Genomic DNA, 12,243 nt, shown 5'->3' with positions numbered 1-12,243 from the left:
GTGACGACGAACCATGCATCGAAGACGTGAATCGAAGTTCCCGCGGGGACATTTTGTGCCGAAAATAGTGAACTTTTCTTGCACTTTCTCGAGAGCCAAGGACTTCGAACAACATAAAAACACCTAGGTGAAGACCACCCTGGAGAGCTGCTGACCACCAAAACCACCTGTAGACCACCTTGGTGCTCGGTCGACCTGAAAAACTGGTCGGTCGACCAGTTTAGTGAAATCCGGGGCAGGTTGGTCTTTTGAGGTTTGGATCTATAAATACACAACTTCAAAACACAAATGCTCACACACACAAGGCCGAAAATCACTCTTCTTCCTTCCTAGACAATTTTCCCTCTCAGATCCGGGCTTTGTAGGCGTTTTCCAACGCCCTACGCGAAGTTGACTCACTAACATCTTCCGATTTCCTTTACTTTGAATCGATCAAAATTTGTTTTCGGAGCTTCTTTCTCAATTTTCACCACTTGAGGTATGTTTCTCTCGAAGTTTAGCACCTTTTCCCGGGTTTTGACTTTCTTTGACTTTTTCTCTTTTTGAGAGTTGACTTTATTGACTTTTGGCAATTTTAGCTCATTTCGCTCATTTTTGCTCATTTTGCACCTTCTTTTCAGATGGCTAACGATGCTCCGTACGACGAGGGTCCTCTGGGGATGGAGAGGGAGCCCGACATCATTCTACTGCTGCCTAGGATCCGGCCCTTCAACCCTATGACGTACCGTCCTGAGGAGTACATCTTACCACCCAGCACTTTTCATCATTTTACAGACTTTACGCGACGAGCACCCGCAGACTTGCTACTACGGGAGCTGGAGTCTCACCTGTCTCACTACGCGCCCGAGGTGCATGCTGCACTCTTACATTTTCTGCGATGTATTTTGTATTTCTTGCATACTTCATGCTTTCGCTTTGTATTTTATTTGCTCGTTCTAAACACATTTATATACGCAGCACTTCTGCTCATCCTGAACATAACTCACACATTGCATTTCTGCTCATTCTAAACAAAGCTTACACACTGTATTTCTGCTCATTCTGAACAGAGCTCGCACACTGCATTTCTGCTCATACTGAACACAGCTCACACACTGCATTTCTGCTCATTCTGAACATAGCTCACACTATATTTCTACTCATTCTGAACACAGGTAGCTTCCCGTTTTACCCAGGGATATGGGTTGATTATAGCGAGGGAGTGGTACGTGGAGCTCCTAGACGGTGTTCGACAGATTGTTGATAAGGCAGTGTTCGGCCGATTTTGCATGGGGTTATCGCGTCTTGCGACGAGTAGGACCCTCTGGGGTGCGCTGGCAGAGAGATGGTGGGACACCACCAACTCCTTCCATTTCTCAGCTACCGGAGACATGACGATGACCCCATACGACTTTGCTATGCTGACGGGCCTCGATGTGGGAGGTCGGCCGATCCCATATGATTTCGATATGGGTGAGTGAGAGGCTGCCTGGACTTATCTACTCGGAGCCCATCCTCCGATCTACCGATCATCAGGCGCAGTCAGATACACTTGGTTCAAAGAGCAGTATAGAGAGACTGTGCCTGAGACTGTTAAGGCTACGGAGCAGTACGCCCGGGGATTCCTGATGTTCCTTGTTGGGACCACATTGTTCTCTGATAGGGGGAACACGGTCGGGCTACATCTTCTGAGTTTTCTAGTAGACCTATCCAAGGTTCGACATTTCGATTGGGGCGACGCTGGCCTTGCTACCCTTTATTGCTATATGAGCTCGACCTCCCGTAGGTGCAGGAACATAGTAGGCGGCTATTGGAGAGCCTGGGAGGTACATTCCGTCCTTTTGATTTACATTTCTGCTTTTCATTACCTGTACACTACACCCTCCGCACATTGCATACATTACGTCCCATACTCCGCATTCTGCACCTCGCATTCTGCATTCCGTATTCTATATTTTCTGCGTATTCTAGATTCTCATTGCCACTGTCTTGCCTTTCACAGTTATGGGTATGTGCCTATTTCCTGACGCTTGCTCCTGATCTAGAGGTTGAGGCACCACTTGAGGTGCCGTACTCGCGTAGATTTGAAGGCCGATGCCGGCCCAGACCCCGAGAGAGCTTGCCATATCTCAGGCATTATTTTGACACAGTACGGGTGACCGAGGTAATCCAGAACACTCAGTTCTTCATGCTTTCAGCTTCGGTTCATCTTGCATATCTGTGACAACTAATCAATTCATGCACTTGCTATCTGCAGATCATCTGGCAGCCTTGGGTAGCGATGCCAGAGTTTTCTCGATTCCAGTTTGCTGGGACATGGGGCGCCTCCCGATACCGAATTCTGTTTGAGGGACCGGTTGGCAGAGCCTGGTTTCTCGGGGACCGCTTCATGCACCAGACATTGGGCCATCCCGTTCAGGAGATCCCTTCACTGCCTCCATTAGACATGCGGACCACAGAGAGTCTCTCTCCCTGGGAGGTTAGCGACCATATGCAGGGTGCTGACGCAGTCCTTTTCCACAAGGAGGGGGAGTACACGATATACCTCCACACATACCTGATGCCCCCGCTGACAGGTGTTTGTGCCCCCATGAGGAGAGCTGCTGACATTCCTTCATCGAGCCGCGCCCAAGCTACAGACATCCCCTCGACTAGCAGGGCCAGCACATCGAGAGGTAGGACTAGGGGGATGGCCCACACTTGGTAGTGTGCTGGGTGGCCAGATCCTCCCACCGAGCTGATAGGCTGGCGGTATGGGACGCCTTATCAGATTCCGCTTGAGCCTCCATTACCAGATCATTGATATGTCAGGGCCTGTGACTCAGCATCGGTATGCTTCACTGCTTTTATCTATCATTCAGATATTTAGACATTCACTGATGACTTGAACTTGCATCTGCAGCCTTCCACAGGATATATTGAGGGGTTGCTCGAGGCAATGGCCTCACTTGAGTTTATGGTTTTGAGGAGAGAGACGATGCTGCACTCCTACGGCATCCCAGTACTTTTCGGTTTCCTTGCATTTATCATACTTTTGCTGATATATCGAAACTGAACATTTCACTGCACTGATTCACTGCATGTATAGATCACATCTGACACATCAAATTCACATACTATATCTGCATGCACTCACTTTATGCACCATACTTGGATCTGATATACATACCCTGGCTGATGTATTCAAACTGCCTTTTCAGGTCACACCTCTACTGCCCGGGCCATCCGGGCCTTCTCCAGTAGCAGGGAGAGGGATCTCGACACGCGGCCAAGGGAGACGTCTAGCGCCTGCCAGACGTGATGACGAGCCTAGTGAGGAGGAGGAACCAGCAAATCCTCAGTCAGAGACATCCGAGGGCAGAGGTGGTGACACTGGTTCAGGTTCTGAGGGCGGAGACGACGCCGAGGAGGATTCCGAGGATGGTGGCTCTGGTTTAGACAGGGGTGCCGATAGCAGTGGTGTAGAGGCTGCTCAGCTGAAGAGGGTGAAGAGGGCCTCTCAATCCTGAGCCAGATAGCACTGACTCAGATGTTTTTGCTTTGTTTTCTTTTTGCTAGTAGTTATAGCGCATTGCACAGCATTAGGCAGTTTTATTTTCCTTAAAACTTGTACCCTGTTGTAAAAAGAAACCATGATGGAATGAAAACAGCTTTTCGGTTCAAAAGTGTTACATTTTATATTCTGAGCATCGCATCACATCACACAGCATGAAAACGAGATTGATGGAATTTGAACATTCGTGTATTGCCATGTCTGGTAGTGAACCTACGTAACAAACAAAACAACTTAAAAAAACAATTCGATAAACGAATTATAACAATTCGATAAGCAAGGAGCAATAACTCGATAAACAAATCGCAACAACTCGATAATCAAAGAGCAACAACTCGATAAGCAAATGCATATTAGGCAAACAAAACAACAGGACGCATCCGAAGCAGAAATAAACTCAGACCTTCAGCATTCTAAGCACATAGGAAGGCCAGGGACTCTCTCCTGGAGACAAGAAGTAGCTGTAGACCACTTATGCTCATTGCTGACCAGTTTAATGGACTGTCGACCAGAAAAGTGGTCGGTCGACCCAAAAAGGTGGTTGGTCGACCAGAAAATGTGGTCGGTCGATCAGTTACTCAGGGGGATCTTCAGATTTTGCCACCTGTCCTCCACTAGTGCCTTATGTTAAATAAGAGTTCCTACTTCGTGGTTCCCTCATTCTCACTCAGTTTTTGCACCAAATGGAGGCATTTCTTGTCCAAAATGTCACAAATTGGATTGCTAACTTGGACGGCTCGAAAAAGCTGAATTTTCGGGGCTTCGGAATAAATGCACTATTCACGCTGAGCCGCACCCCGCTGCGTTTTCCGTTCCTTCATGCCATGGCTAGGTGTTGGAACCCGGTAACTCATGTTTTTAACTTTGGCGGGCAAGAGATGTGTCCTACTTTTGATGATTTCCAGGCTTTGATGGAATCTCAGCGCGATGAAGAGATCTTGCCCCAGTTCCGCTTCGGCCACATCCAAGCCTTAGGACAAATGTGAGGGCTCACTTTGCATGACGCTCGATCTTTGATTCGTGATGGAGAACTGGACATTTTGAGCCTGGTTCGTCGGTTTTCTGATGCCGGTGACCGTGGCGATCATCATTGTCAGGGTTTTCGGCGACATGTGCTTTGTTTGTGCATGTTGTCTCATTTCTTGCTTGCCCCAGGCTCCAGAGGGTCTAGCGTCCGTTTGATTGAGATTGCCTAAGGTTTAAAAGAGGGCAAGAGCTGTATTGCCATGATGCTAGCTGAGACACTGATGGGTTTGGACGACTAGATTCGCGGGGAGTCCACCACTGCTGTAGGTAATGTTTCCCACCCTATCTCACATATATTTCTCATATCACTCGGCCCTCAGGCTCGGTTTTTCTCTCAAAACCCTTTTCTCGCTTTTCTCTCCACGTACACCTCTCTATTCTTTAATCTCTCATTTTTCATCCCTCCCCAGATATGGTTGATGGATAAGTTGAAGGTTGTGGACTCATGCCCAGCATATTCAGCATGCGGCTATTTCTTCTGGCGATGACTAGTTGATGCCCCATATGAGGGATGGTGATGCGAATGGATGTACAGTCTATCTGCTGTCAATATTGCTTGGCACTGCCCCTGGCTTAATCTGCCGGCGATGTGTTACAGTATGTCTCGCCAGTCGGGAATTCAGCTGATCGGCCTGACACATTGTGTCTTTTACTTCCCATTTCGATTCCAGCGCCAATTTGGCCATGATCAGACCCGCCCAGAAGAAGGGATAGAGTACCTTACTGTATTTCTTGTCCGAGGCGCACAGCTAGCTCGGTATGCCACAGCATGGAGGACGAGAGAGCTTCTGGCCCCTGCTTTCACTTTCAGTTGCACCCTCTCTGATGAGTGCATAGCTTGGCTCGATGAAGAGGCATAGGTGGGGCCTACTTTGGCATTAGAGGTTTCCATAAGCTCTGGGAGGGGACGCAGGAACACCTGACTATGCCCTGAATTTATTTGCTTTAATCAGTATTTTCAAGTTTTCTTTATGAATGTAATAAAAAAGTAACTTCAATTTGTATTCAAGAGTGGGAGAACTCTGTACTGAAATCAATGTAATTGAAGGTTGTGGGTACTGAAAATTTTCCATTTGGTCCAAAAATGGTCTAAGTCGTAAAAAGATTAATTTGAGCAAAATCAACTTTTATTAAAACTTTTCAAAACCATTTTCGATATGGATCACAACTGGACACATCTGAGATCTATCCTTGAGATGCACAACCCCAAATCCTAACAACTGGAAAGTTGCCCCTAGCCTGAATAGCACTGCACTGGAGATCACAACCGAGCTCTTGAATGCAGAAAAGACAAAGATGACCAACATGATCACATGGACAAAGTTGATTTGGAAGTATTTATGGATGGACTTTAGAATGAAGTTCCCTACGTATCCCGAAGATGGGAATCAAGCCTTACGTAGTTCGGTTCAGGTTCACTCGTGTATTAACACTCTCCTTTTGCACTCTAACTTTTGCCAAGGCCGCCCTTTCTGGGTTTCAACCTTGCAAGCTCAGTTTTTATTATTTCAAATTTTTCATGCTCTAACTTTTGCATAGGTCGCCCTTTCCGGTTTTCGGCCTAGCGAGCCACTCAGGGATAGTATTTCTTCAACTTGTCCATGTTGATCGGCTGGGAGAACTCAAGGCCATCTAAATCCATCAGAACGACAGCTCCACCCGGCCAGATAGACTTGATGATGTAAGGGCCAGTCCAATTGGGTCTGAACTTGCCCCTAGGGTCGTGGATGAGAGCTTGGTTGTCTTTGAGCACTAGATCCCCCTCTTTCAAATTCCTGGACTTAACCTTCTTGTTAAAAGCCCTGGCAATTCATTGTTGATAACCCTGGACGTGATACAGTGCTTTCAGCCTTCTCTCGTCAAAGAGCATGAGTTTTTCGAACCTGCTTTGCTGCCAATCTGCCACAGCTATCTGACACTTAGCCAATACCTGTAATGACGGAACCTCAACTTCGATAGGCAGAACAACCTCCATCTCATAAACCAAGGAATACGGAGTTGCCCCAGTAGAAGTTCGAATTGAAGTCCGGTAGCCCCAAAGAGCAAATGGTAGCTTATCTGGCCAGTCCCTGTAGGTTTCCACCATCTTCTGTAGAATGTGCTTGATGTTCTTGTTGGCGGCCTCAACAACTCTGTTGGTTTGCGGCCGATATGTAGATGACTTATGAAAAGCCACGTTGTACTTTTCCAACAAGTCGATCACTTCCTTCTTGAAGTGGGAACCATATCTGAAATAATCTCATTCGGGACCCCATAGCGACAGATAATGTTGTTCCTGATGAACTTAGCGACATGTGATGCCTTTAACACCGCGTAAGATTGGGCCTCAACCCAGTTTGTGAAGTAGTCTATCGCTACCAGAATGTACTCATGCCCGTTGGACCCCTTTGGAGTGACAGCCCCAATTACATCAATCTCCCAGACTAAAAACGGCCACGGTGAAGTCATATTGTACAGCTTCGACGGCGGAATGTTCATGCGGTTTGCATGGATTTGACAATTGTGGCATCGTCGGACAAAAGCAACATAATCCTCCTCCATGGTTGACCAATAATAACCCTGTCTAAGGACCTTCCGGGCTAACATCACCCCGCTCATGTGCGCTCCGTACTCTGCTCCGTGGATGACCTCCATCAGGTGCTTAGATTCTTCAGCATCAACGCATAGCTTATGCATCCTGAGATGACCCCTCTTCTACAGTTTACTCCCGCAGACGATGAACTGAGCAACCATTCTTTTAATTGCCCTCTTATCTTTGGCATTTGCCCTTGGTGGATACGCCTCCTTTTCCAAGAAGTTCCAGATGTCGTAATACCAGTGGTTTTGATCTTGTACCTCATCTATGACAGCAATCAGCTCATAGGCCAGCACGAATTTTTGTTCAATGATGATCGGACGCATCCGAACTCCAAAAGGGATGTCTATCATAGAAGATAGAGTTGCTAATGAATCGGCGAACCTGTTGTTCTCTCTTAACAGATGAGCGAAGTTCAGTTTTTCAAACTGAGGAATCAGAACATCCAAAGTCTGGTGATAGATTCTCATCTTTTCTTCTTTGACTTTCCAATCTCCTTTAGCTTGAGATACACCAAGGTTCGAGTCCTCAATGACATCCAACCGTTTTGCCCCTAGTTCCAGGGCGGCTTCTAGTCCAACAATACATGCCTCATATTCTGCCTCATTGTTCAACACTTTGAACCAGAGTTTGAAAACTAGAGGTATACGGAAATTGTAGGGTGCTATCAGCAACACCCATATCCCACACCCGTATTGGTTTGATGCTCTGTCAAAGTACATCGTCCAAGTCCCTTCTTCGATATGCAGAATGGCCTCGTCTGGGAACAGATATTCTACTACTTCATCCCCTTCAACTGGGTGGTCGGCTAGGAACTTTGCTACCGCTCTCCTTTTCACTTACATGCGCGTCATGTACTTTAGATCAAATTCAGAAAATAGAAGCAACCAACGGGCTAGCCTACCCGTAAGTGATGGTTTCTTGAAGAGATATTTGATGGGATCTAATCTCGAAACCAGTATTACAGAGTGAGCTAACAGGTAAAGCCTCAACTTCCTGGTAGCCCATACCAAGGCTAGACAAGCCTTCTCCAGCAGAGTGTAGCAAGTCTCGTAATCCAGCATTTTCTTGCTCAGGTAGTAGATAGCCTTCTCCACTTTGTCCTCAGACTCCTGTGCAAGCATGCTGCCCATTGTCGTTTCGGTCACTGACAGGTACAGAATCAACGGTTTCCCCAGCTCAGGCGGTGACAACACAGGTGGGTTCTGTAGATATTGCTTGATCTGCTCAAAAGCAACCTAGCATCGGTCATCCCATTGGAACTTTTTTCCTTTCTTCAAGAGACCAAACAGTGGTTCACAAGTCAAGGTTAATTTTGTAATAAACCATCTTATGAATTGCACTTTACCCAGAAAGCCCCGCACCTCCTTTTTAGTCCTCGGTGGTGGCATTTCTAAGATGGCCTTTATTTTGGAAGGATCAACCTTGATACCCTTTTGTGTGATCAAGAACCCCAACATTTTCCCTGCTGTAACATCAAATGTACATTTCTGAGGATTTAGCCGTAACTGATACTCTCTGATCCGATGGAAGAATTTCTGCAAGGTAGTGTAGTGGCCCTTTCTTTCCTTGGACTTGACAATCATGCCATCCACGTACACCATAACCTCTTTATGGAACATATCGTGCAAAATCGTGGTAATAGCCCGTTGATACGTAGCCCCAGCGTTCTTCAATCCGAACGACATCACCCTATAACAATAGGTTCCCCACTAGGTGGTGAAAGCAGTCTTCTCCCTGTCTTTAGGTGCCATCAAAATCTGATTGTAGCCTGAAAAACCATCCATCAATGAGAGCAGCGCATGCCCAACAATTAAGTCCACTAATTCGTCGATATGCGACAGAGGAAAGTCATCCTTCGGACTGGCTTTGTTTAAATCTCTGAAGTCCACACATACCCGAATTCTGCCATCCTTCTTCGACACCGGAGCTATATTGGCCAGCCAAGTTGGATACTTAGATACAAACAGGAACCCTGTGTTGATCTGCTTGGTGACCTCTTCTTTGATTTTCAGAGCCCAGTTCGGGCGGATCCTTCGGAGCTTCTGCTTAACAAGTCGGGCCTCTGGGTCAAGAGGCATTCGGTGCTATACAATCTCAGGATCGATTTCAGGCATGTCTTTGTAGGACCACACAAAAACATCTTTAAAATCTTTTAATAAAGCGATTAAGCGCTCGCGCACCTCCGAAGACAACGTGGACCCGATCTGGACCAGCCGCGGGTCCTTCTCAGTACCAACATTAATTGTGGTGATTTCATCAACCAAAGGTTTTACAAACCTCTCCTGTTCTTGATCAAGCAAATATTTCAAAACTAGAGGAATTTCTTCCTCGTTTTCATCAAAATTTTGAAAGTCTTGATTAATACAATAAATTAAAGGCACAGAAAAGTACTGGGAAACCACAGCCATACCATTCTCATTAATAACATCCAGTCCACTTGATTCCTCTGTTACAACAGACTCAAAGGAAAAAGAAAAAGACGACTTTGACAGGACAGTGGCATCCTGGTTATCACCTCCAAGAATACTGGGCTCAGACTCAGAAGAGCTAGAATCTGATTCTGACTCCACAGACTCAGTGGAATCAGATTCCGGTTCACTACCTAACCCGAAACTGCTCGATAAAAAGCACTCCTCGTATTGCCAGACGGGGGAGGGTGCGATGGATGCATCAAGAATGCCTGAAGATGGGCCCACAACCGCTTCATCCCCGGTCATGGAAATTGAGAAGTTATCCCCTAAGCACTCCAGTATGATCTAAGGATCTGAGAGGAGACAATCCAGTGCTACCCATATCTCAATTTCTGTGCTCTCGGAATCCTCCTTCTTGCACTGCTCAGCCTCAGCTGGTGGGTCTGTTTGCTCTTCGGCAACTTCATCCCCCGACAACTGAAGATCAAAAAAAAATTTGAAGGCGGGCAAGCGCTGCTTCTCTGAATTCATCCAGGGCTCTGCAAAACCACAGAACGGGAAATCTTCCCCCTCCCGGACAAGGCGTCCGTTCAAGGTCCCTGTAGAAACCTCAATTTTGACCGAACTTAAGACTCAGACGTCATCGATTGAGCACTCGGTGATTGTGCATGTTGTGCTCCTTTCGAGTTTCTGGAGTTTTGGTTGAGTGCCTTGCCTTCGGGCCTCTGAATTCTTCGTGCTCTGGCTCGGTTTGCGGACTAAGCCTTGTTTTCTTTCCCTGAAAGGAGGGGGAGGCCTGTAGACCACCTTTTTTTGGTCGTAGACCACTTTTCATGGTCGTAGACCACTTTTCTCGTTTGGAGACCGGTTTTCGATCTTCCGAGCCTTTGGTCGTGTGCCTTGACTCGGGACCACTTAACGTCCTCCGTTTGGCTTGGTTTTAGAACCATGCTTTGTTGCCTCTGCCTAGAGGAACACTATGGTCCGGGAGACCACTTTTGTGGCTTTTGGTGCCGGTAGAGTAGTTTTCGAGGCTCCCGGCTACGCTCTTTGCCTCCTAAACTTTCGTCTTGCATCCTTTTTGTTTTTTTTGGTACAAACCTTGTTTTCCTTGTTTGGAAGGTGATACAAGGGTGGGAGACCAGTATTTCCCCTTGCAGACCACTTTTCTTCCTACCAGCCAGTTTTTTGGTCTGTAACTGGTTTTCTTGGTCTTTGGGCCACCTTTTCTGATCGGCCACCACACCACCACCTTGTTTTCAATGTGTAGACCACCTTTGCACAGTGGCTGACCACTTTCTTCCCTGGCCGACCACTTCAACTGGTCGGCCACTTTCCAGCTCATTCCTGGAGATATTTTCTTCCAGCTGGCACAGCTGGATGGCCTTGGACCCTTAGCTTCCTCAAGAAGCTTACACTTTTGTTCTCTATAAGAGAGAAGCACCTCCTCCCTCCTCTAGGGTCAGAATTTTCGAGGCTTGAGTGATAGATACACACTTGTCTCTATATTTCTTTGTTTGTTCTTGTTTTGTGCTTCAAAAGTGTAGTTTTTTCACAATTTAACACACAAACACACACTTAAACACCATACTCTTGGAGCTGAGGTCCTTTGAGGTTGGTTTTGGAGTTCTTGGATTGGTTTAAGCTCAAAGAAGCTGCTGGAGTTGTAGCTTTGAAGGTGGTCTTCAAGGGTGAGCTCTTAACCTTTTAAACCCCCATTTTTGCTTAAGCTTTTAGACCTACTTGCATGCTGGTTGAAGCTTAACTTTAAACTACAAAAATTTCTATTTCTTAGTCCTTGTTATGTTTGTTTAAGGTCACTTTTGTGTTGGGGGTGATCTACCCCCTCTTAGACCTTGTTAGGCCTTGTTTTGAGCCATCCCTTTTGGCTCTTGTTCTAGCCTTTCCATGACCTTTTTACCACTGAAATTCAGAGGATTTTTAGTGGTGGAAAGGTGGTTTTGGGGTCCCAAATAGGAGAGGGTCCCCTCTCCTTGTGTTCTTGAATGGTTACTCCTTTTGCCTCATGTTTGAGCATGTTTATTAAGCTTGTGTTGGCCATATCTTAGCCTATTTTAGGCCTTATTTCAGCAGGATGTACCACTATTTTAACTTGGTTTTGTCATTCCTTGCATGCATAATACACTTGTAGCGTAATCCTCATAAACTAGTCGTGTATGCTTGATGAAGTAGCATGTCATTCTAGCTTGTTTTGAGTCCATCTCAGCATGTTCTTGGTGTTTTTTTTCCATGTCATACCTCTGTTAAGGTTTGGTTTGGTAGCCCCATGCATGCTCCATACACTTGTAGTGCAATTCCATGAATTAGACTTATGTGTACCATGCTTTAACACATCATTCTAGCATGCTTTTGGCTTAACTTCAAGAAGATTTTGTCCATGTTTTAGCATGCTTAAGCTCTGATTTTTTTTTGGTCATACATGCCATGCTTTGTACAGCTATAGTGCATTCTAACTTGTTAGCTTTGTGTATCAAGTCCACTAGCATGCATTGCTTGACCTATTTGAATGATTTGGCATCATTTGTTATGTGATTTCAGTGTGTGTTTCATGCTCATACATTCACATGTTTCACTTATTCAATGCGTTGGAGGGTTGGCCCTTTATGCCTTAAGATGAATCATTGTGTATGCCTTCATGCCTAAGCTTGCGAGCTATCATTTCAGTGTGTATTTAG

Source organism: Camellia sinensis, chromosome 11 (genome assembly GCF_055761805.1).
Source record: "Camellia sinensis isolate YWXY chromosome 11, ASM5576180v1, whole genome shotgun sequence".
Lineage (NCBI taxonomy): Eukaryota > Viridiplantae > Streptophyta > Magnoliopsida > Ericales > Theaceae > Camellia > Camellia sinensis.
This window is presented reverse-complemented; position numbering follows the sequence as displayed.